This window comes from Lissotriton vulgaris, chromosome 4_1 (assembly GCF_964263255.1).
Source record: "Lissotriton vulgaris chromosome 4_1, aLisVul1.2, whole genome shotgun sequence".
In the NCBI taxonomy this organism is placed as follows: Eukaryota; Metazoa; Chordata; class Amphibia; order Caudata; family Salamandridae; genus Lissotriton; species Lissotriton vulgaris.
This window is the reverse complement of record NC_141691.1, coordinates 32,276,336-32,281,191: the sequence shown is the minus strand read 5'-3', so window position 1 is coordinate 32,281,191 and position 4,856 is coordinate 32,276,336. Positions and strand designations below refer to the sequence as shown.

The 4,856-nt window shown below is 60.7% G+C and overlaps 1 non-coding gene and 1 pseudogene across 1 annotated transcript; both read left to right on the top strand.

Annotated features, from left to right (window-relative positions):
- Positions 1 to 3,292: 3,292 nt before the first annotated feature.
- Positions 3,293 to 3,446, top strand: LOC147718281 (5.8S ribosomal RNA). The gene has a single exon (XR_015295309.1). It is a non-coding gene; the product is annotated as a 5.8S ribosomal RNA (ribosomal RNA).
- Positions 3,447 to 3,877: 431 nt separating this feature from the next.
- The window catches only part of LOC147718280 (28S ribosomal RNA), a 4,992-nt pseudogene continuing 4,013 nt past the window's right edge, over positions 3,878 to 4,856 (top strand).

Genomic DNA, 4,856 nt, shown 5'->3' with positions numbered 1-4,856 from the left:
TCGGAAGTCCCTTGCAAAGTGGTGTACCAGATAACCATGGCCTGTAATTTACATGCTACCAGTGGGATGCAGCACTGATTGTGCCACCCATAGAGTAACCTTTCAAAACAGTCTCTGTGTGTGCAGTTTACTGGCACTGTGACTTGGCATTTGCAACCCCTTGTCAAGACCTAAACTTTCCTTTAATGATATATGAGTCACCTCTAGTGTAGGCCCTAGGGAGTCCTAAGGGCAGGATGCTATGTAAGTAAAAGGTGAACGGTTGTGGTTTAGATGTCCTTGTAGTAACTAGGGCTGGACATAGTTTGCGTAGCACCACTACGCAGAATTTTGGAAAAAATGTGTGGAAAACGAGGGCACGTCCTGAGGGTCCATGTGCTCAGGACAGGTGTCTCTCATGCCTGGGCAGGCTCCCGATCTCCTCGGCCTGGCTGGGTTAGAAAGCAGGGACCGTCCCCGGGGCCTGGGATTGGGAGTGCCAGTCCTTCAGCCTGCCAAGAGTCGATCTGCCCGGGACATGGGTCCCTGGTGCAGAGCCCCGGAGACCTGCAAGGCTCCATGGGTCCCTGGCAGTCCTCCCCTGGGCAGCTGGGCCCCAGGAGCGCTTGCGGGCCTCCCCATGCCTGAGGCCCAGCATGGGGTTTTGGAGCCCCCTGAGCCCTGCTGCCCCAAACTCCTGCAGCCCCAGAGCCCTGCAGCCCCTGAGCCCTGCAGCCCCCATCCCTACAGCCCGAGCCCTGCAGCCCCCAAGCCCTGCAAGGGCAGGCAGGAGCCCTTCCATGATGGCTTGAGGCAGGCAGATTGGCGTTATTTTGGTCCAGGTCATCTGGTCGCACCTTTCCCCTTGGACTTCTGGTCGCATGCAATGCTTTCCAATAGGGCGACCAGATGGCCTGGCTGCCCTGGAAGTCCCTGTGAGGGGCCATTCGCCTCCCCAATCCCAGCCATGGCTCCAGGAGGTCAGGCACCTCTGCGCCCTGGGTCCCCTCCGTCACTCGGTGCACGTAGGTTCCCAGAAAGAGGGGTAGTCTTCCTCTGGATTGCTAGGGGCAGGGTATGCTGGGACACCCCTCCGGGCTGGCTGTTCTCTGCCGGTGACCAGATGAACTATGCTGGGACAACACCTCCCCTACATCTGGGGGCATTGGCCCACAGCATGGCAAACTGCCCGGGACGGGCTCCATGGTTCCAGGCAGTCCTCCCCTGGGCGTCCGGGCCCGAGAGCTTCCGGGGGGCCTCCCCATGCCTGACGCCCAGTGTGTGGTTTCAGAACCCCCCTGAGCCCTGCAGACCCTGAGCCCTGCAGCCCCGGAGCCCTCCAGCCCCAGAGCCCTGCAGCCCCGAGCTCTTCAGCCCCTCAGCCCTCCAGCCCCAGAGCCCTGCAAGGGCAGGCGGGAGCCCTCCAGTGAAGGCTTAGGGCAGGCAGATTGGCGTTATTTTGGTCCCGGCCATCTGGTCACATCTTTCCCCTTGGCCATCTGGTTACACACAATGCTTTCCAATAGGGCGACCAGATGGCCGGGCTTCCCTGGAAGTCCCGATGGGGGGCTATTCACCTCTCTGAACCCAGCGAGGGCTACAGGAGGTCAGGCGCCTCTGTGCTCTGGGTCCCCTCCATCACTCGGTGAATGTGCATTCAGAGAAAGAGGGGTAGCCTTCCTCCGGATTACTAGGGGCAGGGTATGCGGGGACACCCCTCCCGGGCTAGCGGTGCTCTGCCGGTGAACAGATGGGCTATGCTGGGACAACACCTCTCCTCTGTCCGGGGGGCTCCATCTCATGGTCCCCTGCAGTCCTCCCCTGGGCGTCCAGGCCTGAGAGCTCTGGTGGTCCTCCCCGTGCCTGAGGCCCATCATGGGGTTTCAGAGCCCCCTAAGCTCTGCAGTCCCAGAGCGCTGCAGCCCCTGAGCCCTGCATCCCCCAAGCCCTGCAGCCCCTGAGCCTTTCAGCCCCTGAGGCTTGCATCCCTGAGCCCTGCAAGGGCAGGCAAGGGGCCGTCCCGTGAAGACTTGGGGTAGGCAGATTGGCGTTATTTCAGTCCCGGCCATCTAGTTGCACCTTTCACCTCAGCCATCTGGTTGCACGCAATGCTTTCCAATGGGGCTACCAGATGGCTGGGCTTGCCTGGAAGACCCGATGAGGGGCCATTTGCCTCCCCAATCCCAGCCTGGGCTCCAGAAGGTTGGTTCCCTTCGTGTTACTCGGTACAAGCCGGTTCTCAGAAAGAGGGGTAGCCTTCCTCTGGAATACTAGGGGCAGGGAATGCTGGGACTCCCCTCCCGGGCTGACGGTTCTCTGCCAGTGACCAGATGGGCTATGCTGGGACAACACTCTCCTCGGTTCGGGGGGCTCCGGCCCACGGCATGACAAAGTTCCCGGAATGGGCTCCTTGGGTCCCGGGTAGTCCTCCCCCGGGCGTCCAGGCCCGAGAGCTCTGGTGCTCCTCCCTGTGCCTGAGGCCCAGTGTGGGGTTTCAGAGCTCCCCTGAGTCCTGAAACCCCCAAGGCCTGCTGCCCCCAAGGCCTGCAGCCCCTGAGCCCTGCAGCCCCAAACCCTGCAGCCCCCTGCGCCCTGTAGCCCCCGAGCCCTGTGAGGGCAGACAGGAGCCCTCACGGGAAGGCTCGGGCAGGCAAATTGGCGTTATTTTGGTCCTGGCCATCTGGTCACTCTCAGTGCTTTCCAATGGGACGACCAGATGGCCTGGCTACCCTGGAAGTCCCGATGAAGGTCCATTCGCCTCCCTGATCCCAGAAAGGGCTCCAGGAGGTCAGGCGCCTCCGTGCCCTGGGTCTGCTCCATCTTTCGTTGCGCGCAGTTTCCCAGAAAGAGGGGTAGCCTTCCTCCGGATTACTAGGGGCAGGGTATGCCGGCACACCTCTCGAGGGCTGACGGTTCTCTGCTGGTGACCAGATGGTCTATGCTGAGACAACACCTCTCCCCGATCTGTCCCACAGCACGGCAAAGTGCCTGGGATGGGCTTCATGGGTCCCAGGCAGTCCTCCCCCAGGCATCCGGGCCCAAGAGCTCCAGTGGTACTCCCCATGGCTGAGGCCCAGCGTGGGGTTTCATAACCCCCCTGAGCCCTGCAGCCTCTGAGCCCTGCAGCCCCGGAGCCCTGCAGCCCCATAGTCATGCAGCGGGTGGGTGGGTGGGATAGTGGGTGCTCCTGGGCAATGTTTTTTTTCCCAATGGTGCAGTCTGACTTCCAAGGGAGTAGTTTTGAGTGGGGGCCCGGGCTGTCTTGCCTCTCCTGCACCCGCAGGTGGACGAATGTTTTCGAAAAGTTGCCTGTGACTCTTGGTGGTGGATCACTCAGCTCGATCGTCACTGAAGAACGCATCTACCTGCGGAAATTAGTGTGAATTGCAGGACACATTGATCATTGACACTTCGAACGCACCTTGCGGCCCCGGGTTCCTCCCGAGGCTACGCCAATCTGAGGGGCGCTCGATCATCAATCACCCCGGGTCTTCCCCGGGATGCAGCTGTGGCCATTGCTGGGTCAGCTCTGCTTCCCCTTCATCCCCCACAAGGTCAGACCTCCTGATCGCCAGTGACAGGGTCCCTCACTGGGTCCTGCCACAGAGATATGCTGCTGGTGCGCATGGCCCCCGAGAAAGAGGTCTGGCCACAGACCTGCCCTGGGCGCCTGGCTGTATGCCATGCATGGCTATCTTTGGTATCCCACTGGCTGCCCACGTGCACGCAACTTGGGCGCCCACCTCGGCAGCCAGCTTCCAGGGGAGGGTGAAATCCCTCTAGATCTGATCCATAGAAAGAGGGTGCACGCTGCTGTGACACCAGGCCCCTGCTCCGGCAGGGGCCTGTCCTTACCCTGCAACCCCCATATGATGCTCTGGCATTATTCTTCCAACTATGACCTCAGATCAGATGTGAATGCTGAATTTAAGCATATTACTAAGTGGAGGAAAATAAACTAACCAGGATTCCCTCAGTAACGGCGAGTGAAGGGGGAAGAGCCCAGCGCCGAATCCCTGCCCGGCGGCGGGCGCGGGAAATGTGGCGTACAGAAGACCGACTCCCCGGCGTCGCTCAGGGGGCCCAATTCCTTCTCATTGAGGCTCACCCCACAAACAATGTTAGGCCAGTAGCGGCCCCCTGCAAGCCGGGATCGGGTCTTCTCTACAGTCGGGTTGATTGGGAATGTAACCCAAAGCGGGTGGTAAACTCCATCTAAGGCTACATAGGGGCACGAGACCGATAAGGAAAAATTGAAAAGAACTTTGAAGAGAGAGTTCAGGAGGGCGTGAAACTGTCAAGAGGTAAACGGATGGGGTCAGTGCAGTCAGCCCATAGGATTCAACATGGTGGGAAGGTTGGTGGCCCGGAGTTCCGGATCTCCTCTGCAGGACCATCACACAGGCCCTACCCAGCCTATGCAGAGAGCAATTCCTCCACGGTGTGCGCCGCGACTGGCTTCGGGTCGCTGGGAAGACTTTGGGGTGGCAGGTGGCCCTCTGCTATGGTGGAGGGTGTTACAGCCCCCCTGGCAGCAGCTTTGCTGTGTATGCAGGGCAGAGGGAGATTCTTCTGCCTCTGAGCCTTCCCCTGGGCACCCGTCCCCAGCCACTTCACGGGTTGCGCTGGGGCGGTTGAAGGGAGGACGGGGTCCCTACTCCCGGCGTGACTGTCGACTGGGGCGGACTGTTCTCAATGCGCCCTGACCTCGTTGCACCGGGTGTGGAGGCCCAAGCCGGGCACCATGTGTCCGCGGCGATGTCGGTTACCCACCCGACTCATCTTAAAACACGGACCGAGGATTCTATGACGTGCGTGAGTTGAAAGGGCCGAGCAAAACCCTGTGGCGTAATGAAGGAGATGGGATCGGGCTGTGC